This window comes from Eptesicus fuscus, chromosome 17 (assembly GCF_027574615.1).
Source record: "Eptesicus fuscus isolate TK198812 chromosome 17, DD_ASM_mEF_20220401, whole genome shotgun sequence".
NCBI lineage: Eukaryota > Metazoa > Chordata > Mammalia > Chiroptera > Vespertilionidae > Eptesicus > Eptesicus fuscus.
This window is the reverse complement of record NC_072489.1, coordinates 59,130,268-59,156,463: the sequence shown is the minus strand read 5'-3', so window position 1 is coordinate 59,156,463 and position 26,196 is coordinate 59,130,268. Positions and strand designations below refer to the sequence as shown.

The window sequence follows — 26,196 nt, the reverse complement described above, 5'->3', positions numbered from 1 at the left end:
CCCTCAGCCGCCTGCCCCGGTCACGGACGTCCCGACAGGAGCCAGCAGGTGCTGCGGAAGCTGGAGGCCGGCCGGGAGGGGGGTGGGGGCAGGCGGAGAGTCCCCCCACCCCGGGGTGGGCGCCCCTCAGCTCAGCTGATGGAAGCCCAGGCCGTATGCCAGACCTCCTGGTGTTGTAAGAGGAGCTCTGTGCCCGATTTTTATTTGAAATCGTCCAAATGTTTAATTATTTCAAAAAATTCAAAGTGAACAACAAAAACAATACTCTTGGGGCCCAACCAAATACTACTGTGGGATGAACCGGGCCCGAGGGCCCCGGCGGTAACTTCTGTGACACACGCCTGCCCTGCCGAGAACCAATCCCAGCGTGTAATAATGACAAGAGTTTCACCAAAAGGTTGGTGAAGCTTGGGGAGCTCAACAGGGTTGAGTCACATGTAGTTTCCCTGTTGGAAACGGCTAAAGGGCACTTCCCCCAAACCTGAATAGGATTGTTAGTTGCCAGACAGCTCAGGGCATTTTATTGCCTCCTGTTGGCCAAACACCTGAACAGCTGTAGGCTATTCCCCAATCTGACAATGATTCTGTAAACCCTTTGATACCATACCCTTTGAAGTGTATATTTCCACCTTGCCTTGGGACAAATTGTGTTTAATAAAAGCACGGGTCCTTGGTCAAGGGTAGAGTCTTCTAGCTCCTTCAGCTGGAAGCTCCTCTGACCCCCAATGCCTCTCAAAAATACCTTTCGTCCACGGACTCCTTCTTAATCATCTACGTGCAGCCCCTTTCTCCAGAATGCTGAACCCTTTGTGAGGCTGGGGAACAAGACCCCCGGCATTGCCCTTGGCGGTTAGAAAATGTACGTCCAAAGGTGCTCATGGGCCAGGGCTGTGGACGTCACAAGAAAAACATCCACCCTCCCCAGGCCTGATAAAGCCCCTTCGTGGGTGTGAGTCGGTTTCCCCTCCCCAGCCTGTCAATCATCTGCCCCCAGCCCTGGCCACATCTCGGCTCCACACCACGCCCCTGCCGGGGCCACGGTTTAAAACAACACCTGGAACTTTGGACGGTGCTTCCCACACGCCTCGCTTGGCAACAATCAACGGCAAGATGCATCCCCCCTGAGAACACACACGGGAGAGTTTTGTTTTCCCTTCCACTGCTCGAGTCAGCAGAATCGGTGGCTCTTTTATAGAGCGATTACCGTAAATGAATATAAAGAGGCACGATGGAACCAGGTTAGAGAAATTCCACAGCCGCCAGCCAAAGCTCGAGCAGAATTGATTTTCCTTAAGTGGGGCCAGTGAGGAATCGGTGCGCCCCGCCTGGGAGCCGCTCTGAAGCCCCTTCTTCCCCCGTGGCGTCCTGCCCCTGCCTCGCCCGATCGATCCTGCCACATGCGTCGCCAACAGGGTGCAGGGCCTTCAATTATCTGGTGATTTTTAGCATTTCTCCCTCCTTTTCTTTTTTTCCCATTTTATGTGCCTCATGCATGAAGCAGCTCTGGCCACCGACACAGGCATCGAGCTGGGATGAACTAAGGACTGTACCTCTGCTTTGCCCCTGATGGATGTCAGAGCAACACCACCCATCAGGTGTCTCCTTGCCCATCGCCAGGGGGCTCTCCCTCCTTCTTCACCAGCATCGGCAGGGGGACTGATGTGGAAGCCAGCTTCAGGCTAGATTTCCCCATCCCTGCGTGGAAAGGGATTTGTAAACGCCGCCGTCGCTTTTAGGCGAGATACAGGCGGCCTGTGGTTTAGCAGATGTGCTGCGTGTTGCCCTGGGCAGAACCGTGACTTGTAGCTCAGCCGAGGCCGTGCCTGATGCGTCCCCCAACCCCGAGCCACCCCTCCAGGGGTGCTGTCCTCCTAACCCCTCTCTCCCCGCCTGTGCTGCCATCCCTCCCCCAGAGCGAGCTTCCTCTCCCCGGGGAACCTGGAACAGGAGGCGAGGATGAGGATAGCAACGATACCCCACACGCTACTGTGTGGGTACCATAGGGACCGGCCATGGCTGGTTCTCCAGCGCCCTGACCCCGCTGGGTCAAGGTGTCTCTGCGGCCTCATGCAATTCCTCGCCCTCTCCTTTACGAAGGTGAGGAGGGCGTCGGGCCTCACACCACGTGGATGACACGAGGGCTTCACTTTCTGTGGCCACGGATAAGTCCTCACAATGATCCACGTGTTCTTATGGAGATGCTACGGCGATGGCTTCTCTCTGCCCACTGCCTGGCGTCCCGACACGGCTGAAGAACCAGCGGGCAGACAGCGCTGGCAAACCTCACACAGACCTCTCTCCCTGTCCCCCTCTGGCAAACCCGCTGACTGGAATTCCTAAGACCACAAAGGCCAGAGGAAGTGACCATAAGAAAAGAACTTGCAACTCAGAATCCTACGCTTAGCGAAAACATCTCGGGAATAAAGGGGAATTCAAAACATTCTCAAATGGAAACACACACACACACACACACACAAACCAAAACACGAAGAGAATTTGCGGCCAGCAGACTGGCCCTGAGGGAAGGGCCGGAGGTAGTTCCCTAAACCAAAAGGAAGAGAGAAAAGGAAGAGCCGTGGAATACGGTGAAGGAAGGAAGAACTCGGTGAGCAAACGTACCGGCAAATACAACAGGTTTCTTCTCCTCCTGAGTTTTGTAAATTATGTTTGGCCGTTGAAGAAGAATTTGTAACACAGTCTGACGTGGTTCTACATGTATGTATAGGAAGCATTTAAAACAATTATATAATGAATGGGGGAGGTAAAGTTTCTACACTTTACTTGAACGGGCGAAATGGTGACATCAAGAATATGTGATGACATATATGTGTGTAGGCATGTATATGTATCATGTATATAATGTGATACCTAGAATAGCTACTAAAACAGCAATACCTTTTAAAGCAGGGGTCCTCAAACTTTTTTTTTCCCCTCAAACTTTTTAAACAGGGGCCAGTTCACTGTCCCTCAGACCGTTGGAGGGCCGGACTATAGTTTAAAAAAAAACTATGACCAAATTCCTATGCACACTGCACATATCTTATTTTGAAGTAAAAAAACAAAATGGCAAAAACACCCGCATGTGGCCCGCGGGCCGTAGTTGGAGGACGCCTGTTTTAAAGTATAAGACCTACTCAGAACCACTAGAGTGAAATCATAATGAAATGTTAAAAAATTGCCCCAGCTGGGTCGGCTCCGTGGATAGAATGTCGGCCTGCAGACCCTCCGAGCTGCCTGCTGCGATGCTCACCGCGCTCGCCTTCCTCCGAGTGTTTACCCGGAAGACCACCGCCCCCCGAGGCGTGTGCACTGCCCGCAGGACGCTACCTGACGACCCGGACATTCCCTAGGGGGGCGGGGGTTTGGTTGGGGACAGGGATGGTCCCACCTGCCTCATCAGCCTTTCATTTCCGGGTCATTCCCAACTGACGTTGGGTTGACCTTGAGTGTTTACAGGATGGATGGAGTGGGCTTTGGGGAAGACAGGTGGGGGGCAGGGAGCGGGAAGTAAAACATTAAATACAGACATATCCAAGCACCAGCTTCCGGATAGAAAAGGCAGCGGAAGAGATTGATACAGGAGCCCACACCTCTCATCCTCCGCCGTTTAAAATGAACTGATCAGCCCGGCTGGCATGGCTCAGTGGTTAAGCATCGACCTATGAACCAGGAGGTCACGGTTCGATTCCTGCTCAAGACACATTCCCAGTAGCGGGGGTGCTTGATCCCCAGTAGTGGGCGTGCAGGAGGCAGCAGATCAATTTTTCTCACTCATCATTGATGTTTCTATCTCTCTCCCCTCTCCCTTCCTCTCTAAAATCAATAAAAATCCATCCATCCATCAATCAATCTATCAATCAATAAAAGGAACCAGTCTGACTCCTCCAGTCGCGCTGGGGTCAGTGCGAGTGAAACTGGCCTCCCCTGGCGATGCCCACAGACGTGGCGGAGGGAAGCCCCTCGCTCCACGCGACCAGTTACCTCCCCCCAGAAGTTGCTCTTAGAAATGATTCCGTTCCACAAAGATGCCAGTCTGTCCACGCCCGAGCCAACTGCACACGTCAACCCGCCGCCGTGAAACTTCTGTGAAGTCATACAGTTTTGGTGGGTGCCTGTGAGTCTGCGCAGGGAGTTGTCGTCACGTGAACTGAAAGGGGTGGAACATGCCCGGCTCGGCCCGCACGGGGTCACACAGGAACCCTTACTTCCGGACAGCATCCACGCCAGGTCACACGGGAACCCTTACTTCCGGACAGCATCCACGCCGGGTCACACAGGAACCCTTACTTCCGGACAGCATCCACGCCGGGTCACACGGGAACCCTTACTTCCGGGTAGCATCCACGCCGGGTCACACGGGAACCCTTACTTCCGGACAGCATCCACGCCGGGTCACACAGGAACCCTTACTTCCGGACAGCATCCACGCCGGGTCACACGGGAACCCTTACTTCCGGGTAGCATCCACGCCGGGTCACACAGGAACCCTTACTTCCGGGTAGCATCCACGCCGGCTGGTGGCCCCGCCGGAAGTCAGGCCCTGCCGACGCATGGGCCAAAGTGCCCACTGGCCCAGGGCTGGGCCCCCCGGGAACGGTCCGAGGCCCTCCCTCAGAGGAAGACCCGTTATCTGGCCTGTGCTGTGGGTGAACGCACAGCATCGACGGCAGGAAGGCAAGAGGCACTCCCGTGTGAGAGGCAGGGCCGGGAGGAGGGACAACGGACGCAGCAAAGGGGCCAAGGTGCCCCACCTTCTTCTCTCAGGATCGGAACAGAGCGCACGCAGCCTCGCCCCGCGGTTACCAAACCCAGACGCCCTTCCAGCCGCAAACTCATGAAATGATCCTTGAAATTATCTCGCCCAGAGAAAATGTCCTCCGTTGCTTATTTTGATGTAATTTAAATAAATGTGCGGCAGGTGGAATTATTGCTCCATTCCATCCTGGTTCTGGAAATGAAATTCCATTTACGAGCCAGTCTGTGGCCCCTCAGCTGCGCAGAACACACCGGCGTGTTGTTGGCTGTAGGCCCCGGGTCCCGGGCCGCGGGCTCTCTCTCCCAAGGTGACAACGACCCTGTCGGGTCAAGGGTGCGTGCAAGTGCGTACCCACTGGGCTGCAGCATGCAGGTGGATTTTTAACTGATAGTGCCAACCCAGACACCCTGTTTCTTGGGTCTGACGCGTGATTTCTGAAAAGGGGAGTGTGGAGAGATCCCGCGGAAGCCAGCAGTGTCAAACGCCACGGACACACCTGTGCACGCAACGGTGACCCCAGGCGAGGAGCCCGAGGGAACAGCAGGGCTGTGGGGCTCGGGGTTCTCCCTGAGGCTCTGTGTGAGCAGGAGAGGGGGTTGTTCTTGGGACGGTGTGAAATGGATTGTCATTGATCTCAGAGAGGAAGGGAGGGGGAGGAGAGAGAGAGAAGCATCCATGATGAAAGAGAATCATAGATCGCTGCCTCCTGCACGCCCCCTAGTGGGGATGGAGCCCAAAACCTGGGCGTGTGCCCTGACCAGGAATCCAACCGTGACCTGGCCAGGCTTGGAAAATGCATTAAAATGGTGGTCTCCAGCGATGGGTTTTTGATGACTTTTTTTTTTTTTAAATCATGATATGTTGAAGACCTGTAGGATGATAACAAATAACAAATTTCACAGCGGCGCATGCACCACGCGGTTAAGAACACACATGTTACCTAAAGAGTCGCTGTCTTTTCCCCGACTATCCCTGCCCCCCACTGACCCCATGGGCCTCTCCCCCAGGCCACCTTCCCTCAGGCCGCCACCGCGCGGAGCGGGTGGTCATCTGTCCTTTAGCCAGAGGTGGGGCCTCATGTTTGCGGCGTTTATAAATAGGGCCACACTGCCCCCCCCCCCCCCCCCCCGGGACTCCCTCTTTCTGCTCCACATTTTACTCGAGACCCACTCGTGTTGGTACACGCAGTCCCAACTGGTCCTCGCCACTACTGTATGAGAGATGAGCAACCTCTTCTCGTCCTGCACTTCTCACAGCTCCGGCGTCGGCCACGCCTTCCTTTCGCCACCAGGAAAGAACAGGGTTTGTAAGGGGGAGGCAGCCCCCACTCCCCCTCGTCCACGCCCCCTCCCTTGGGGAATGACAGCGTGGTGTGGGAGCCTGGAACCTCCCGCCGCCCCCCAGCCAATGACGGAGTCCTGCTGGCCCCCCTTCCGCCACATCTCAGACCCCTCTCTTACCTCCCCCTCACTCGCACGGCCCTGCGTCAAGGGCCCAGCCTCTGTCCTGGCCTGGGTGCCGGGTCTGCCCGGCCTCTGCTCCTCTCCCTGCCCTGGTGCAAGGCCACCTTGGTGAGTCCCAGCTGCCACCGTCCAGGTCAGGCCCCCACCGTCTCCGCCTGGTGTCACTTCTAGTCTCACGGCCGGAAGTACTGCTCTAAACCAGAAACCCGAACCGCATCAAACCCTCCTCCACATCAGACATCCTCCAGGGCCTTCTCATTGTCTTGGGGATGAAATCCGAACTCCGAGGCATCAAGGGTAAGACGCCTCGCCATCTGATCCTCCCCCATCTGGCCACTCATCCCATCCACCCCAAAAGAGCTGCTGAGCCCTCCTATGAACCAGGAGGTCAGGGTTCAATTCCTGGTCAGGGCACAGGCCCTGGGTTGTGGGCTCGATCCTCAGTATGGGGTGTGCAGGAGGCTGCCGATCCATGATTTCCTCTCATAATTGATGTTTCTTTTTTTTTTTTTTTAAATCCTCCCCCGAGGATATTTCTCCATTGCTTTTTAGAGAGAGTAGAAGAGAGAGGGAAAGACAGAGAGAAACATCGATGTGAGAGAAACACAATGATTGGTTGCCTCTTGCATGAGCCCTGACCAGGGTCTGGGCTGGGGAGGAGCCTGCAACCAAAGTATGTGCCCTTGACCAGAATCGAACCCGGGACCCTTCAATCTGCAGGCCCACGATCTATCCACTGAGCCACACCGGCTAGGGCTCATTGATATTTCTTTCTCTCTCTCCTTTCCTCTCTGAAATAAATATAAATATAAATTTAAATATATAAAAACTAGAGGCCCGATGCATGAAATTCGTGCAAGAGTAGGCCTTCCTTCCCCCAGCTGCCGGCACCAGCTTCCCTCTGGCACCCGGGACCCGGGCTTCCCTCACAGCCCTGGCTTCGTCTGGAAGGACATCCAGTCTAATTAGCATATTATGCTTTTATCATTATAGATAGATATATATATGTGTGTGTATTTTTAAAGAGCTGCTGGAATGCTCCAGTCTGGCCCCGCCCCCTCGCACCTCCCCGTGGTTTCTCCTGTCTGGGTGCTCTCCCTCCTTCCCAGCCTGGCCAGTGCTGTCGCCGGGTCCTTCACGGCTCCGAGCACCCTCAGGAGGCCTTTTCTGAGCGCCCATCCCCGCTGGGCCCCCCACTCTGTGGTCCTCAGTGTCCCCCCATGTCGCCTCTCCCGTGGGGGCGCACACTGATGGGTACCCACCTGCTCCTCCCTCCTCTTCCCCACACAGGGCTGGGCTCCCAGGCTGTGCTGGGCCCCTGTATTCCCAAGACCCGCACAGTTCCCCCTCCCCGCGCCCCTCGCCCCCACCCCGGCAGGTGTCGGGGGAATGCCGCAGACACTTTCTGCAAAGGGCCAGCCAGCCAGCATGGGCTCTGCAGGCCACCGGGTCCCATTCGCTCATCAGCCCGGCCACCGCCACACGTGAGCGGCGGTGACAGCACGGAAGTGAAGGGCCTGGCTGCTCCTCGCAACTTCACGGACCCTGACACGTGAGCTTCATGTCATTTTCACGTGTCAGAAAAGATTCTTCTCTATTTCCTCCCAGCCCTCAGAGAGCAGGAACACATGCTCGGCTCAGAGATCTTACCGGGACAGGCAATGTCAGCGTCTAGGACGGAATCCGCTGCCCCCGCAAAGCCCACGTAAACAGGCCTCCCGAAGCCCTCAGGCGGAAAGGGCCGCCCGCAGGTGGGTCAGACGCCCGCACAGCCCTGGTCCCCACCCCGCTGCCCGCCGCCAGGTGTCAGAGGGGACCAGACACTGAGCCTACACGTGCGGTCCAAGGTCTGGGAACGGTGAGAACAAAATCGGGAGAATCCTTAAAAAGCGCCCCGGGATGTAATGCCCAGCCGGCAGCCGGGACCACGCGTGGGCCCTGCCCCCAGTGAATCGAACGGCCGCCCGGCACCTCTGCTGGTGGAGCCTATGGGACGCCAGCGACATTTACTCAGCGTCTGTGAGGCGCGGCTGCCTCAGCAGCGTGGCTCTGGGGTGATGGGGGGGCCAGCTTGGTGGCGAGTGTGGGTGTCAATGGAGGCGATTACATCGTGTCACTGCCGCACCGGGGCCGCAGGGTTCACTAACGGGCGCTCGCTCTCAGGAGCGGGCTGTGGGCCTGAGACTTCGGGGTCCCGCAAGGAAAATAAGAGCAGGCGTTCGCTCTCCACGCCGCGGGAGCCGCACAACGCCCGCATGCACGAGCTCGGACGTGACGGACGGGTGTCACCTCCGATCTGTGGCTGCCAATAGAAGAAGGGGACCCAGAGGAACCCGGCAGAGTGGACCGAGGCAGAGGAGGAACCCAGGCCCGTCCCAGCTCAGCCCCCAGCGCCTGCTAAGCACCCATCAACACCTCCAGACAGCGGTGCAGGGAGAGGCCAGAGGCGCAAATTTGAAAGTTAAGTGAGAAAACCCTCCGCTGAGAGCGGAATTAGGAGGTAAAAGCTGTGACCAGGAAGGTCCCGGGATTAACCAGCATCCGGAAGAGCTCAGGCCTGCGATGCAGCATTGATTCCGGCAGCTGAAGGGCCAGAGGGGCTGCCCCCGGCGGAGGTGCTGCCGAACTGTCTCTGCTTTGCCCGCAGAGCAGGCCAGGCCCCGGGAGGTGGCAGCCGCCGCAGCCCCCTGCAGGGGGTTGGGAGGCTTTGTTGGCACAGCCCAGAGGCCGTCTGCTGGAGGGGGAGAAGGAGGCAGGTCTCCTGCAGCTTGTCAGCTCAGCCTCTGTACCCTCAGCCTCTGTCAGCTCAGCCTCTGTCAGCTCAGCCTTTGGATGCTCAGCCTCCGTGAGCTCAGCCTCTATGCTCAGCCTCCGTGAGCTCAGCCTCCGTGAGCTCAGCCTCCGTGAGCTCAGCCTCTGTGCTCTCAGCCTCCGTGAGCTCAGCCTCTATGCTCAGCCTCTGTGCTCTCAGCCTCCGTGAGCTCAGGCCTGCAGCACCTGCAGTTCCCTGGATCCTAGGACTCGCCTGGCCGCCCTCCCATTCCCTGGGGTGAAAACGAAGCCCAGAGGCAGCGGCTGCCCAGGACAGACGCCCATCAACGCCGCTCCCGCGTTCCTCCAGCAGATGAGGGGGGAGCCCGGGACGGGAGCAACGGCAGTCGCCGCCTAGAACCATAGCAACCTCCTCCCTCTCCCGGAGGGGTGGCCAGCTGGCCCACGTCCACTCCGCGCAGACTGGCTGTGTTCTGCTCTTTGTCACCCCCTCGTGCTGCAGCCTGCCGGAGCCCTTCCCTCCCGGGCTCCCCGTCCCTCTGCTTAAACAGGAAAATGAAGCCCGGTCGTGCTGACTCACGTCTACGTTTAGGGATAAGCCTCTAGACCCAAGGTTTACATATGTGTACACGTCTGTGTGTGTGTGTGTATACATGCACACATGTAAACATACACACGAACATAAATACAAAATTTCAATCCATTTGCAGCGTAAAGCGAGGCACTAGCAGGAACCCGAGCTCTGCTCTGTAAGGCGCTTCTTCATGAGCTTCCGACACAGGAAACCGCTCTGCCCAGGACTCCCGGCCCCGCGCTGGCTGGTCGGAGGCCCCTCAAAGCTCCCGGTGTTCCCCAAACTGGAACAGAAAACGAAGCACCGAGGAAGCAGGCAGCCCGGCTCGCGCTCCACCGGGGCGGGTCCCGGCAGCCCCTCCTGCTGTGAAACCAGCGGAGTCCCCAAGGCGGATTCCAGGCCGCGAGGGAGGGGCTGGCTGCCCCTCCGTACCTGCCTCCGTGTCCACGTCCACATCGAAGACCAGTGCCCTCCCGTACCCCGCAGCGCTGAGGATTCATAAACAACTCTCCAGACTCTCCAGCATTAGCTACCAATTCCCTCCTTCGTCCTGGAGCGGGCAGCCCTCGGCCGGGAGCAGGACCGAGAGGCCGGCCGGAGCCAGAGCGCCCGCCGGAGTCGGCTCCGGCATCTCGAAAGGATACCTAACCTGCGGCAGACGACTTCACGAGGCTCCGATTCGGCTCCCTTCGCTTTTAAATATTCACGAGCGCACCGTCGGCATGATGAGGCCCCGGAGCGGGTCCAGTGGAGAATCTCTGCTCGGAAGATAGCGAGCCAGAGATGGATGTTGTTCGTTATTATTTTTTATTCGATTAATAGTCTTCGAGGGCCCCATGCGTCAGGCATTGCTGAGTGCTGGGGCTAGAACAGTGAAGACATTGGACCGGGTCCTCGCCCTTCACACACACGCACACACACACATACACACGCACACACTCACACACACACGCACACGCACACCAAATTGTAGGGAGCGGTTATAGGGTTAAGCCTTGGACTGACCTGCTAGCAGAGTCACAAACAAGTCCCAGCTTGGAGGGCCCAGTCCTCTAAGCATAATTAAGCTTGATCTTGTGACTGCTCCCTAGATCTTTCCTGGGTAGCTCGTGGGCTGTGGGAGGGGCAGCAAGTGCTGCCAAAACAAGTGAAACTTACAAGAACATTGTAAATTACCTTGTTTGTCCCTGACTATAAATAAAGCCTCAGCTTTGCAGTCTGGATCTGTTCTGTGGCCTCAGCCAGGCACAGAAGATCCACCCAGGCTCCCAGCTTCATGAATCTAAAAAGAAAATCATAAAGCATTTCTTTGCGTTTCAGAAAGTTCTGCGATGGGAACACAGGGGCTGACACGGAGGACACAAGGGCGGCCTGTGGGACCCATGGACAGCGCTGGCCCCTCCGTGAGCCGGCGGAGAGGCGAGAAGGGAGAGGCGGCAGAGATTGAGTGAGGGCATCCCAGCAGGGGCAGCAGCTGGAGACGGGGCTCTTGAAGCCGAAAGGACCCTGGGAGGCCGGCACCTGAGAGCGCAGAGGTGAGCTGTGGGCAAGGGGCCGAGGCTGTGATGTCTGCAGAAGGGCAGGTGCCTCCGAGGGGCGGGGCCAAGGCAGGGAGACCGGCAGGGATACACGTCGGAGGCCGGAGAGGCAGGACTTGGTGAGGGAATGGAAATGACCTCTAATGTCCATGGACAGCGCTGGCCCTACAACAAACCGGTTTCGGAGAAGGAACTCAAGTCATCTCTGTCCCTTATAACCCGGAGAGCCGCTCACCCAGCCCTGCCGGCTCCGTGCCAAGTCCAGAGGGGCCGACACGGGCCCTGCCTTCGAGGATCCCTCGGCCGGAGGCAGACCCACGGCCGACCATCCCCACACGAGCCAGACCCCGACAGGCCACAGCGGCTGGGAGCCCGGTGGGTACCTTGGCAAGAGCTCTGGAAACAGGCCCGGAAATGGAATAAAAAGTTAGCACCGAGGCCGGCGGGGCGGGGAAGGGTGTGCCCGGGAGCGGACCGAGAGGGGCGTGTGCGGGAGGAGGCGCCGCGCCCGTCCCCGCGCCCCCGGCGGGGTGCCTGCGCCAGCCGTGCTGATGGCGCTGCGTGTCCAGACGCTTCACCCACCAACACAACATCGGAGCGGACGATCTGGTGACTGTTCCCCTGACGTCAGCCCTCGGCCCGGGACAGCCACGTGTAGCGGGGCCCCCAAACCCTGGAGTACCCCTCACCCAGGCAGGAGGCCAGAGGGTGTCACCTCCCAGCTCTTTGCAAACAGGAAAAGGAAGAGAAGAGTGGCCTTCCCGCTGAGCAGGGGCTGGGCCACCGATTCTGTGGCGGCTCTAAAGGTCCCTTCGCCCGGCCGGCGTGGCTCAGGGGCTGAGCCGACCTAGGAACCAGGAGGGCACGGTTCCGTCCCCCGTGGGGGGCGTGCAGGAGGCAGCCCGTCAATGATGCTCTCTCATCACTTATGTTTCTATTCCTCTCTCCCTTCCTCTCTGAAATCAATACAAATATATTTAAAGCAAATACAAAATAAAAAAAGACTCCTTTAAACTTCAAATCAGGCCCCGCCCCCGCGAGCCTGGCCACAGGCAGCTGCGTCCTCGCAGGCCGGTTCCCACGGGTGCTCCCCACCGCGCACCCTGTGCCCGCAGACTCGGTGCTCAGGGCGGGGACCTCATTGGGGCTGTGTCACTCGTAGGCGAGTTATGTCCGTTTTCAGTCGCGCGGGGCACAGGCCACGCTGCACACCGCCTCTCTCTCCTCCTCCCTCTCCCCCCTCCCCCCACCCCGCCCGCCCGCTGGTCCTCTAACCCGCAGGAATCGGATGCATTTACCTGGACCCCTTGAGGTTAATATATCACCTCCCAGTCAGCACGGTTTTATTTCATCTACTCTAATGTGCTGCTCAGTGCTTTCTAAGCCATCACAGGCGTTAACTGGACGACGTAATTGGGAGAATTTAGAGACCGACGGGATTCTTGCGGAGTCCCCGGAACTCGGGAATGTTCCCGAGTCTGGCCTCCGGAAGCCCGGCCAGGGTGTGCGGAGCTGCCGTAAAGGCGTCCTTAAGGGAACCGTGTCTCAGCTTCACTGACGGCATTTAACCGGAAAGAAGTAAGAAACCGAGGCGCTCGCCTGCAGGCATCGCCCGGGAAGCAAAGGTTGGGTCGGAGCCAGTCCCCCGTGAAGATCGGGGGTCAGGACACAAAGGCGATGAGATGGCGCAGCGGGAGCCCAGCGCCCCCGGTGGCTGCCCAGCACCGTCCCTGGGAACACGGCGTCGTCTTACAGAAGAGGGGAGTGAGCTCCCTTTTCCAACACAGACATCCTCCGTGTCCCCCACAGGGGCTCCCAGGACCTCCTGCAAGCCGAGGGGTGGTGAGACCCCCCCGCTGACCCTCTCCGAAGAGGGCTGGCCGGGACCCGCCAGGCCAGGCTGGTGCTAGTCCTCAGGGTGCCCCTGCCCTGGGAGGCCCGGTGGGACGCAGCCGTGAATAATGAGCGAGTTCTCATGCCATCGCCTGCTCCTGCCTGAGGACACGCATGGAACACCCACTTCTGTTCCTGGCCTCCCAGGAGGGGTGGGGGACGTGGGAAGGTGGCCCCTGCCCCGGGGCTGGCCTGACCCCCATGCAGCCCTGAGAGGCTCATTATCGGCAACGTGCAAGGAACAATTCCAGGGTGGGGGGGGGAGCCCAGGCACCAGACGGAAAAACACCTGAGACCTCAGGCCTCTCTCTGGCTGCCGAACCCCAAGAGTCACCAAGGACGCGGTCACGGTTCAGGTGGTCAGAGCCCAGCAGGGAACCTGCACCCCTCAGAGGAGGCCGTGCTGGGGACAGCCTCCAGGGCTTCTAAGAGGCACCCGACCTGGCCTGTGCCATCGCCTCGGCTCCGGAAACGGCCCCGTGCCACTCACTCTGCACTTTTTGCGGGCCCCTGAGCACACCAGGGCCTTCCCCAGTCCTACTGTGCGCCTGCCCTGCCTCTCATCCCCTCTCCCCTGCACACACCTGCCCCCTGCCTGCTTCCAGGGACGTCTCAGGGACAGCACCCCCACCCAGACACACGGCTCCGCCCAGTGAGCTCTGTGGGCCCCCCGCCTGCCCCCGGGGAACCCAGCGCACGTCTGCACAAGGCCACGTGCCTTCCTATGCGTGGCTCCTTTAAGGTTCTCTAAACGCCTTTCGTGGACGGCGTTCAGGGCCAGCTGCCCACGTGGCCGGGCACGCCCAGGCCTTCCCTCGGAGGAAGCGAGGCCCCCCACCGCCCCACCAGACGTATCAGCCGCCTGCACACGGCGCTCTGATGCAATTTCATTCCGAACGGGTCTCGCAGATCTCTGTTCCTCGATGCGGTTTTACACTGAGCGGGTTTCACTGAAGCCTGCTCACATCAGAGACGGTTTGAAATGCGCACGTTCTGCGTGTCTATCACTCACAGCCAGAGAAAAGACAAACACAACACGCGTTTTCCAGGCGCAATCTCTTGTTGAAATCTACCACCCTCTGGCTGCAGGCTGTCGCGTAGAAACATATGTCGGCGAAGTCGTGGAGAAGGGGCTGGTTCTTACCCGGCGCACACACGGCGGGCGGCGTGGAGCTCATGCTGTCCGAGGCTCGGTGCTCCCAGGAGGACGCTGCGGTCAGGGGCCGGCGCAGCGGTGCATGAACCCCTGGGCATCCTGGGGACACCCCCAGACGGGGTGACTACTGCTCTGGATTATAGACGGGGAAGCCCGTGGTTAAACCGCTTGTTCAAGGCCGCGGCTCTCGTGAGCGAGCTGAAGAGCCCCACAGCCAGGAGCCTGGTTCCCAGCTCACCTTCTGCCTGAGGACGGCCCGCCCACACGCGTGCGCCTGCGTGTCTGGTGCTGCGTCAACCTGCCTCCTCCCCGCCGCGGCCCATTGCCTAAGGGAAGACGCTGAGCCACGGCAGTCACCTGGGTGCTGGCAGCGCCAGAATCAGCACCGAGGAGGAGGGAGGGAGGGAGGGAGCTGGGATGGGCGAGCACGTGAGGGGAAGCCAGGACCACCCGACTTCTTACTGCTGCCCGGGGCTGGGGCCCTGGCTCTCGCCTCCCGAGACCTGCCTTCTCCGCGCCTCTTCGGATGCTAGGAGATCTGTCTCTTTCCTGAATAACACTGCGTCTCCACTGGGGCATTAGAGTTGGTTTTTCTCATCACGATGGAAAACAGAAAGATGCCCGGCCGACGTGGCTGAGTGGTTGAGCATCGACTTATGAACCAGGAGGTCAGGGTTCGATTCCCAGTCAGGGCACAGGCCCAGGTTGCGGGCTTGATCCCCAGTGTGGGGCGTGCAGGAGGCAGCCGGTCAAAGATTCTCTCTCATCATTGATGTTTCTCTCTCTCTCTCCCTCTCCCTTCCTCTCTGAAACCAATAAAAACATATTTTTAAAAAAAAGAAAGAAAGAGAGTGAGACCGCTGAGACGAGATGCAGGACAGATCCCTTCCACGGGCCGAGAACGCGATCCGGCCGGTGGACGGGGTCGGATTAGCGTGTTTGGAGGATGGCTGGCCGCTGGGAAGAGCTGACCAGGAAGGCGCGTGAGCAGAGAGCTGGACAGCAGCCAGGAGCCGGGACGTGGCCGGGGCGGTGTGGGGCGTGGAGGTGGTGATGGAGGGCGTGGGTGCCTTAGAAAGCTTTTGGAGAGTCTGTCTCCAGCACCCGACGACCGAGTGGCTTTGGGGAAATGATCCTCCTTATCCCCCGACATGTCCTCCTCTTGGCGTCGGCCCTTCCCCTTGGATTCCGCCCCCTCCTCGCCGTTCCGGTCCGTGTCTGCCTGTGTCAGGGCGTCCTTGTGCCGGGCAGCGTGGGACCAGGACGGGGGCTTCACAGCACGGGGGACGCCCTCGGCCTCGTGGACTTGAACAGGGCTCTTCACCCACCAGGCATGGGGCCGCCCAGCCCACGTCTCCCCCTCTTCCTGCCGGGACGTCATGGAGGCCTGGTCAGAGGCCCCCCAGGTGCCCCACTCCCACGGCGTTCCCCGGAACCGCACAGCAGAGAGGGAGGAGAACAGTGTGTGTGACAGGACTGGCCTTTGGTAAGCTGTCCTGGCCCCGAGGGCTCTCCGAGGGCTCGCCTGTGGCCCGCGCGCGCCGTCACCCACCGGCGGAACGGGTCCCACACCCGGGACACGGACCCCACACCCGGGACACGGACCCCATCCGCTCCCCCCACCCCGTTCCCCTGCGGCCCCGGCACTGAGGCGACAGGCCCACCGGCACCGGCCCCTGACCTTCCCCGGCGGCGCGACCACGTCCGACATGCTCTTCTTGGGAGAGAGAGAAAGAACGGGAAGCGCCCTGTCCGCGCCGCTCTTCCTGAACGGCCATCATCCGGCCGTGGGGGCGCGTGTCTTGGAACACCGAATCCGCCGGCAGCGGGTCTGTAGACAAAACGCCTTGTCCTCAGCCAGGCCACCAGCGGGCTGCGATGGCAGCGCCCGTCCCACCGTGTGGCCCCGCGTCCCTGCCGGCAGCCTCTCCCTCGTCCACGTTCCCGTGTCTCCCGGCTCCAGGCCTGCCAGGAAGCCTCTCCTTCGCCAAGTCATCGCATCTGCAGTCGGCGTGTGAGCAGGTCTTCAGGAGGGACGCCGTCGTCACGTCTGGGCTTAGTCACACGCGTGTGAGCTGACGGGCACAGCTGGTGGGACGAGGGAAGTTAACCAGGCACAGGGGCTTCCTCACGGCGGCGCTGGCGTGGGAGGGGACGATAGAAGCGGACCAGCTGTCCTCTCTCTCTCTCTCTCTCTCTCTCCCCCTCCTTCCCTCCCTCCCTCCTCGCTAGGTGATGAAGAATTTGCTGGCTGTGATGATCAAAGCTGAGGTTTGCTCCTTCTTCGCGCACACACGCTGGCAAACTTCTAGTTGCTGCTTTGTTGACAATATCTCAGAACTTGAAGTCATTTCTGGGGTCAGTGAGCCTGTCTCAGCCTCTCTCACCTTTCCCCACCTCAGCTCTTCCTGGGAAGAACCCCCCCCCCTCCCTCCGCACGAGGGGGCAAGCTCCTGTGTGCTGGGAGCTAAGGGTGCTGGCCCATTGGGGTCCCCTCCCGGGAAGGCCGGGCCTGGGTGCAGCTCAGGGCGCTGGTAGGTGAACCCACGGGCAGCGCCGTGAAAAGACCAGGAGACAGGCGGGCCGGGGCCCACGCACTCCTCCGAGACTCGGGCGGACTCCCCTCCGGCGGCCCTCTCTGCTTTGCAGGGTTTAAGTGCCGCGCTCACAGCCGCGTGCACAATTAGCGGTGGATTAGAGAAGCTGGTAATAAGGGATTTGGCTGCTAATCCCCTTCTGGTTGTTAATATTAATTAAAGTGCTTTTCTCTTTCATTCTGCAACAAACACCAGCTACTTTAAGAGGAGGAACGGAGAGCGCGGCCGACAGGGTCGCCTCTGTGTGGCTTCTCCATCCGGGAGGGCGCTGTGCGTTCTCGGAGCAAAGCTGCGCGGCGGCTGTGAGGTGCGGGAGGGAGAGAAGCATTCACGGCCCACGGAACCGGTGAGGAACGCTTTAAGGGTCTCTCAGTTCCCCCGAGAGGTTTCCTGTTGGCCCCTGCAGGCAACCACTTAGTTCAGACATCGGGAGGACTGGCTGCCGGGAGCAGCGGTGCCGCTCAGGTCAGGACGCCTCCGGCAGGGAAGGGCAGGCCCGCTCCCTGGCAGGGGTTAGGGCTTCGCTCCTGGATTTCTCACCTGCACGGAGGATCCTGCCTGGACCGTCTGGCTGTCCCGATCCTTCCTCTCTCGGGGTTGAATACAAACCATCCACATGCACTTTCTTACAAGACCCAAGGCGGCTCGCGCAGAAAGCCCGCCGTCTTCAGGGAGGGCCTGGCGCGGGCGGTTCCATCCGAAGGATAATGAACAAAACACGGACACGCGAGCGTGGGTGGCATCTTCCCTCCCCCCCCCCCCCCTGGAGGCTCCTGTCAGGGTGCTTTTCCTCGGAAGCCCCGAAGGGAGACAGCGGGTCTTTTCCGCGTCACCCAGCAGCCTGCAGGGGGAAGGCGCCGGCCCGTGGCGCACACGGATGTCACGGAGGTGGCCGCGCATCTCCGCGTCTCTGCAGGTCCCCCGCGGAATGCCTTCCGGATGCGGCACGGATCCGTGTCAGTGGGCGCCGGCCGTTTTATCCGGGAGATAAGGCCCGTTTTCAGATGAGGGTGCAGGAGGCGCGCATGTTTTCCCATTAATGGGCCTTGGGATTCGGTCACGCAGCCCCTGCCTGACATGTAGGCCTTGCCCACGCGTGTACCCGTGTGATCTGGTGCCACCCCAGGACAATGCAGAGAAGAGGCAAACCAGCGAGCACAGGCGCATGGGGTGAGGAGGATCGGGTCCTGAAAAGAGCTGGGCTTTCACATGAATGTCACCCCAGGTCGTCCGTCACTCTAATCACTCAATGGCCTTTTTAACCTGATAATGCAGACAGGTGCCTTCTGAAAAGTGGCTGCAGGTGTACTCCGAGTGGCACAGAACTCGGGCCAATGACTCACGAATATGGAGGGCCGGAGCAGAGGCAGGAGGGATGGAGTGGGAGTGGGTTCTGGGCCCCCCACTCTCTCCTGAGACCCCAGTGCAGGCCTCAGGAGTGGGCGGGGCCAGCCCTGCGGGTGCAAAAGGAGACATTCCCCCTGGAGGTCCCGCTGTCCCTGCAGAACAGCCTTGACCACCCCGCGCTCCCTGTGGGGGAGGGGGGCTGGGGAGACATACAGAGAAGGAGGAAAGATGGCTGCACCCCGGCCCACAGCCCTGGGGGCTCCCTGCCTGCCTTTGCAAGGAGAGGGCAAGCTCCAGGGTCTCCAGCTCCTAGAAGGGTAGCCTACTCAGCCCCCTGCCCAGCACCCTGCCCAGCACCTGCCCAGCACCTGCCCAGCACCCGCCCAGCACCCTGCCCAGCACCCGCCCAGCACCTGCCCAGCACCCGCCCAGCACCCTGCCCAGCACCCGCCCAGCACCCTGCCCAGCACCCTGCCCAGCACCTGCCCAGCACCTGCCCAGCACCCTGCCCAGCACCTGCCCAGCACCCGGCCCAGCACCCAGCCCAGCACCCGGCCCAGCACCCAGCCCAGCACCCTGCCGGGGTGCCGGTGCCATCACTGCCTCTGAAACTGGGCCCACAGCCCGAGAGTGACTGGAGCCCGAGAACTGGGGACCCCAGGGCCCAAGAGGGAAGGAACAACCAAACCCAAAAAGCGGCTCCTCGGGGACGGAGGATGCGAGATGCAAAGGGAAACTTCCAACAACAACAACACATTCGATCGCAGTGCTTTTCAACGTCGCTTCTCTAACGGAACCTGATCTTCACGTTTAAAAACTCCATCTATGAGTCAGAGAGTGTCAGCGACGAGACCCCCGTGAGCAGCCTCGGAATTCACTGGAAGGAAGAGCTCCAGCTTCCGAGCAGCACTGAGGCAGGCGGGCTGGTAGGAGGGTCAGAGGGCTGGCACCCGGCCCGGCCCAGGGGTTCTGTCTGCCGCACAGCTGCCCGGACAGGAGCGTGCCCGGCGGGGGCTGAGCTGATGCTGTCATCAAAAGGATGTCCTTAGAGACGTGAGCCGGTACTAAAGAGATGATCATGTCTCTCCTGCGGGTTATAACCGGCAAGAGAAACGGTTTGGGCTCTGAAACGCGGGGAGGACACGTGGAAGGCCCGTGACGCTGACACCGTCCGTCAGTGGGTTCTGACTCACGGCCGCGGGCGCCTCGCGCCGCCTGGGACCGGAGGCCATCCCCTCTCTCTCTCTCTGAATCACACGAGGACGCCGCAGGTCACCCACGCTGTTCTGGGAGTGAGTTGCCCGATACTATTGACTTTCCTGACAAAATCGGGTAACTTAATGGCAGACACACAAAACCGTTCTAGGCGCTCGACCTGCTGTATCTACCTTCTTCCGAGACACTGAGGAGCTCTTACATGTGCTGTTAGGACAGAGCTGAGCAGCGCAGCTTCTGAGGATCTGGGCGTGGGGTGTGGGGGAGCCGAACTAGGAAGAGCTCAGCTCCTGGTTGACCCAGATTTGATCATTTCCGTGAAGTGGCTATTTTGGCCGGGGGTTTATTTAGGCCGATTGGCACATCACCTGGGGTCACCCCTGACTTTCCGTGATGAGCTTGGGAGAAGAAATCTAACCCCTGGTTCCCCATTCCCGACGTTGAGGCTCAGTTACAGGGTGAAGAACCTAGCCAGGGCCAGCAGCCATCGGGCCAGCCCAGAGACGGCCTGTGAGGCTGAACGAGGGCATTTTCAAAAGTGGGCGCCTCTTACCATTGCCCGCGGTCTGCACGCACAGCTCCCTTCTCAGCACGGCCCCCCACAACCCTGCCTGTGCGTGCAGACCGAGGGGGCGAGGGAGCCGCCACATGGCCCTGCGGGATGGCCCGGGAGGCCCAGGGGGCTGGCGCAGGAGGCCGGCGGGGTGGGAGCGAGGGGAACACACACGGGGCTCTGTGGGCACTGGCAAGGCTCTGGGCACCTTCCGAGTGAGGTGCGGGGCTGGGGTGCTGGGCAGAGCTGAATGGGCTCCGACTCCCGGCTGAACGCGGTCACGGGGCGATGTGCGCCTCCCGACAGCCCACGGCTGCACAAACCTTAGGCCCTGCTCACCACGGGCCTTCCCTTGGCACCTCCCCAGGAGCCAAGAAATAGAGCTGGGCAGGGGGCTGGGCCGGGTGCTGGGCCGGGTGCTGGGCAGGGTGCTGGGCCGGGTGCTGGGCAGGGTGCTGTCCTCCTCCATCGCCCTAAGGATCATGGGGTCTGGGCTAGGGGTGCATCCTTCTCACCCTGTCTCTCCATGACTGGCCGTCTCCCATCCACCTCTCCAGACCCACTCCGTCCCTCTGCACCCGTGGGTGGGCCCGGCAGGCTGCCCTGCACGGCATGTGTTGATGGAGCTCCCTGGCCTCTGGCTTCCAGTTGGCTCACCCAACGGGACTCGGGTAGGTTATCGGAGGGGCAGACAGTGGGGCACTGACTCCCTGGCCCCCTCCCGGGCCCTCCCTGGGCTGGCTGAGTCCTGTTGGTGGCTCTGTCTCCTTCCACCTGCCTCTCTCCCCTCTGTAACCACAATCCCGGGTTCCACACCGTCCCCGGCCCACGGTTATCCATGGTCCCTTCTCAAACTCGCCTAAAATTACCCAAAAAGCCCAGCCGGCGTGGCTCAGTGGTTGAGCATCAACCCATGAACCGGAAGGTCACGGTTCGACTCCAGGTCAGGGCAGGCTCCATCACCAGTGTGGGGTGTGCAGGGGGGGCTGATCAATGATTCTCTCTCATCATTGATATTTTTTCTCTCTCTCTCCCTCTCCCTTCCTCTCTGAATCAACAAAAATATATTTAAAAACAAAACAAAATAAACAACACCCACATAGAATATGCTCTCATACCTCCAGGCCCCGGCCGATGGGCTGGGCAGGAGTCCAACCCAACCCCTTGGGTGTGGAGGGGCCTCAGGGAGGCGGGGCCTCCTCCCGTTCTCTGCTTTCTCGGAGTGGAGAGCAGCCCAGACACACTGTGGCGCTGATTAAATGTTTGTTGGATGAGCGAATGCTAAATGGATTTCTATTTCAATTCTGTCCACATTTTAAATCAAATGCTTTAACACACTTCAGGAGGGGAATTAATTGCCTCTCCTAGTCATTATTTTAATCCATAGCTCTATCAAGCCCACCCACCCCAGCTAATAAAGGGAACCAGGCACAGCGCAAGCCCCCCGAACGGAGAGCCTCTTCAGGGCATCTCCCCACGGACGCCGCACCCCAGACACGCGCTGTGGGGGGCAGAGAGAGGGGGTCTCTATATGTGTTCTATTTTTCTTTATTTCTTTTTTCCCCCACTTGCCTTTTAATTTCATTTATGGTATTTTTTAATATAACCCTTTGATTAAGAGAGAATTCATATACAGCACAATTCACCCATTTAAAGTATACCAATCGATGGTTTGTAGTATACTCAGAGATGTTCAGCTGTCTCCACAATCAATTTTATTTATTATTTAATATAAATATATTTATATATATATATTGATCTCAGAGAAGAAGGGAGAGGGAGAGAGTGAGAGAAACGTCAATGATGAGAGAGAATCATTGATCGCTGCCTCTGCACGCCCTCTACATGTGCCCTTGATCAGAATCGAACCCGGGACCCTTCAGGTCGCAGGCTGACACTCTACCCACTGACCCAAACCAGGTAGGGCATCCACAGTCAAGTTTAGAAATTTTCCATCGACCCAGAAAGAAACTATGTCATTAGCGGTCACACCCATTTGCCTCCACCCCCCAGCCCTGGGCAACCGCTGCCGATAGATTCGCAGGTTCTGGACATTTCAAATAGATGGACTCACACAACACGTGGCCCTTCATGATGGCTGCTTTCACTTAGCACAACATTATCCCGGTCCTGCACTGCTCTCTATGGCCCGGTACCCGTCCCGGGTGGAAACACCACCTTTTATTGACCTTTTCCTCAGCTGACAGATATCTGAGGCAGGTCCACACCCTCGCCAACACGTATTATTACCTGTGCTTTTTACAGCAGCTCTTTACTCGTTGTTGTTGGTCTAGCCCTCACCTGAGGATATTTTTAGAGAGTGGAAGGGAGGGGGAAGGACAGAGAGAAATATTGCTGTGAGAGAAACACATAGATTGGCTGCCTCCTGCACCTGCCCCGACCAGGGCCCGGGCAGGGGAGGAGCCTGCAACCAAGGTACATGCCCTTGGAATCGAACCCGGGACCCTTCAGTCTACAGGCCAATGCTCTATCCACTGAGCCAAACCGGCTAGGGCTGTACTCATTGTAAGACACTTCTGGGAGAGGCGTCTATCAGTCACCTGGACTCCCCCTTAAGTGACCACATGTGTCAGGGGCTAGTCTAGAACTCCCCTCCTCCCCCCCCGCCCCCAATCCCTCACAGTTTCTGGAGTTCTAGCCAGGCTCCATGCCACCGAGTGCATGCGGCCCCAAGTAGCACATGGACCGTCCAGACAAACCCCAGTGGCGTGAACTCTGCGCGCTCTGGAGTGGCCTGCCTAGCCCGGCGGCCACGGCCACAGGAGGCTGTGGAACCTCAATCAGTTACAATAAATGGAACCCTCAGCTGCTCACTCGCACTGACCACACTTCAAGGGCTCCACAGCCGCGTGTGGCCCGTGGCGGCCATATGGGACGGTGTGGCTGTAACACATTTCCATCGCTGTAGAAGTCTATTTTATTTTATTTTAGGTTTTTATTGATTTTAGAGAGAGAGGAAGCGAGGGAGAGGGAGAGAGAAGCATTGATGTGAGAGAGAAACACGGATCGGCTGCCTCCTGCACGCCCTCTGCTGGGGATCAAGCCTGCAACCTGGGCCTGTGCCCTGACTGGGAATCGAACCCGTGACCTTTCCATACATGGAATGACGCTCAACCACTGAGCCACACGGGTCGGGACCATCGCTATGGAGGTTCACTGGTCAGCGCCGAGAGGAAAGACAGCAGGCGGCGGACATCACCCCCCTGTGAGACGTGGTCCCCGAGTGGCTTTGTCTCTGGACCCCCCACGTCAGTAGCCCATGACACCTACCCCACGACCCATTTGCCAGTCATCCGAGAGGCTCAGGATTCGTGGGGATCAAAGAGAAAAGCAGGACGCGCGTGTATTTGATGGGGAAACGCTGAGGGTTAGACCGCGAGACCTCGCAGGTGGACTGCCACGTTTTTCCGTGACGTCGGCGACATTGAAGCCATTCTTTTCCCTCCTCGAGGTCCCACCCGCCAACCCTCAGGGCCTCGGATGAGCAACGCTTCACGTCCACAAGGACCTCCTTCCAGAAGGACGGCCCGCACCAGGTGTTCCTGAGAAGCACACATCCGCCGCGTGTTGCTGTTCATAGTCAGCAGGCCCTCGGCCCTCCTCGGCTCCCCGCTGTTACAACGCTCACCACAGAGGAAAACCATCGCCCCCTAAAGCCTCAACCGCCTTGAACACGGGGTGACCACCTGGGAAGGTGTCCCAGGCCTGGTGATAGGCAAGGGTACACGCCCTCGACCTTGCCCACCGGCAAACACGCCTCACCGTGTGTGTAACCCTGGGGGCCCTGGCCCGACCCCTGAGGTCACAGCCCCGCCCGCTGCCCCAGGTGAGCGCGGCCCCAGGACCGAAGCTCAGGGAGCATTTTGGTCGCTGGTACAGACGCCTGCGGTCGCTGGTCCAAACCTGGACACCCACATACGGCAGCTGAGCAGCCACATTCTCTACGGAGCCCCCCGCCGCCCTCTGGATCACTGTGGGTACGTGACCTCTGGCCCGGTCTTGTTTGGAAGACGCAGCCGGTGACTCCTCACTGGGCATCAATCCAATTTACAACCAGGTGACCCTCCAGTGCAGACCGAAGGGCATCGGGAGCCCTGTTCTCCGGATATGAGGCTCTGAGGGTCCCGCCGTTTACATCTGGGCCGAGCCCGTGGTCCCCCACGAGACGCAGTGCACTGTGGGGCCCTGACCTCTACCCCCCGGGCAGTCAACTCGGACAGGCAGCCCAGCCCAGGACCAGCGTCCACTGACAAATGCTCGGGGAGGAGGCGGAGCGTGAGCTGGGCCCGGGAGGGTTTCGAGAGGCAGGAAGGCGGCACAGATGTGGGCGAAGGCGCCGTGAACTCCCTCCTTCAGCACCGCGGTGGCTCTCCGTCCACTGCTCAGAGGCCAGGGCAGGGCTCTGGGACCCGAGCCTCGCCGATCCATCTTCTTAATGAATGGCCGTTCGTGATTAAAGCCCAGCTTGTGGCAGTTCCTGCCACGTGAGGAGCAAACCCTTTGATCCGTGCTCTTTGCTGGTCTCCTCCTAATTGGATCTCGGGCAGAAAGAAAAATAACAGCCAGGCTCCCCTGCCGGATGCCGTGGCCTTCGGTGCCCCGGCCCAGGGGGGCCGGCCTCTAGCTGCCCGCACCCCCCTTCCCAGCCAGAGCTCCTTCATCGAACTTGAAAGACGTGGAGACATAGCTGCCAGGCGCCGGTCGCTGTCAGGAAACCAACCCGACTCAATTCCTGCCCAGAGTCTTCTCCATCCCTAATACCCCAACGAGGGGTCACGTGCAAGACACACTGGGCACAACTGAGCGGCACTGAGCTGCCTGCCCCCCAGGTCACTCCACATGCCTGCACCCCCCCAAACGGGGCAATGTGGGACATTCCTTCCCGGGGGCTCCCCAGGTCACTCCACACGCCTGCACCCCCCCAAATGGGGTGATGTGGGACATTCCTTCCCTGGTGCTCCCCAGGTCACTCCACACGCCTGCACACACACCCCCCCCCAAAACGGGGTGATGTGGGACCTTCCCTCCTGGGTGCTCCCCAGAGGGGCGTGTCCTGGAACCGGCGCTGAACTCCACCCCGGTGCCCCGGTGCCAGAGGGAAGAATGCCCACCTGCCCACGGGCAAGGACAAGATGCTCCGCAGGACAACACCACGCCCTCCATACCTGCCGAGTGCGTGCCTCCCAGCGGAACGCCGGGTTTGGGTTCCGCCAAACCGCTGGGTGAGCCAGGGAGCTGGGCCCCGACACTGCCCAGCCCCGAGCCGGGCTCGCTACCAGGGGTGTGTGTCCTGGGTGTGGACACACGGACACACAGCCCCCGATTCATTCCCTGCGGGAGAGCCAGTCCCAACACCGTCCCTCGTTGGCTTGAGCGGCCTCTGAGGCCTTTGCTAGGCCCAGGAGCTCTGAGGGCGAGGGCTCTGTCCGCGGATGTGCCCTGGGCTCCGCTCTCTGCTCCCTCGTCCCACGCTCGGTGAGGACAGAGAAGCATCGTCTACCACGGGCTCGCCTTTGTCCTACCTTTGCCATTGTGAACGTGGACTATTCTAGACAGTCAGAGGGAGAGGGGGAGGGAGAGCGAGGGAGGGAGGGAGGGAGGGAGAGCGAGGGAGGGAGGGAGAGAAGAGGGGGAGAGAGAGGGAGAGAGAGGGAGAGAGAGAGAGCGCGTGCGAGGGATCATCAGTCACAGAACCCATGAGCAATAAATGCTAACGTATGCCCATTGGTATTCAGAGCTGGCTGCCGGCCGCGGCCGATGCTTAATATTTATTGAGTGCCCATCATGGATGCGGCCCCTCCTGACCCTCCCGTGGAACAGCCCTCGGGAGGAATCGCAAATGCTCCCCCGCGGGAACCGGCCCCCCTCCCTGTGCGGCCAGAGGGATCTTTAGAGGGAGCTTCAGGGCCACATTTCATCAGGCAGATGCCTCTCACCCCCACCGTCCGAGGCGGATGCGCCGTTAGGCCCTGGACCTAAGGCAGAGAGACCCCGTTCACTGCCAGGTGCTGCGGACGGCGTGTGGCATCCAGCGTTCGGCCGCGCTGAGAGGCCACAGCACGCACGTCTTTGAATCGATGAGATGCGTTGTTATCCGGCGCTGCCCCGGCCTTTGGCATCGGAATCTCCCGAGCTGGGCCTCCGCTTGTGTCCGTTTCTGTAGCTGGGCCTGCTGTTGCCTGCGCGTCATTCTGATTCCCCACAGCCCTCTGCCCGGCCAAACGCCCGCCTGCTCCCATTGATATTGTTTGGTCTCCCCTCACCTGGTCCAAGCCAGGCTGCTCCTGCCTTATCTGAACTGAGACGCTGTA

At 59.8% G+C, this 26,196-nt stretch overlaps 1 protein-coding gene and 1 pseudogene across 2 annotated transcripts in view; both read right to left on the bottom strand.

Annotated features, from left to right (window-relative positions):
• C17H10orf90 (chromosome 17 C10orf90 homolog) overlaps positions 1 to 26,196 on the bottom strand; it is a 123,572-nt gene that overhangs the window by 41,926 nt on the left and 55,450 nt on the right. The gene's annotated exons all lie outside the window — the stretch shown is intronic.
• On the bottom strand, positions 1,478 to 1,623 carry LOC114227957 (small nucleolar RNA SNORA48; annotated as a pseudogene).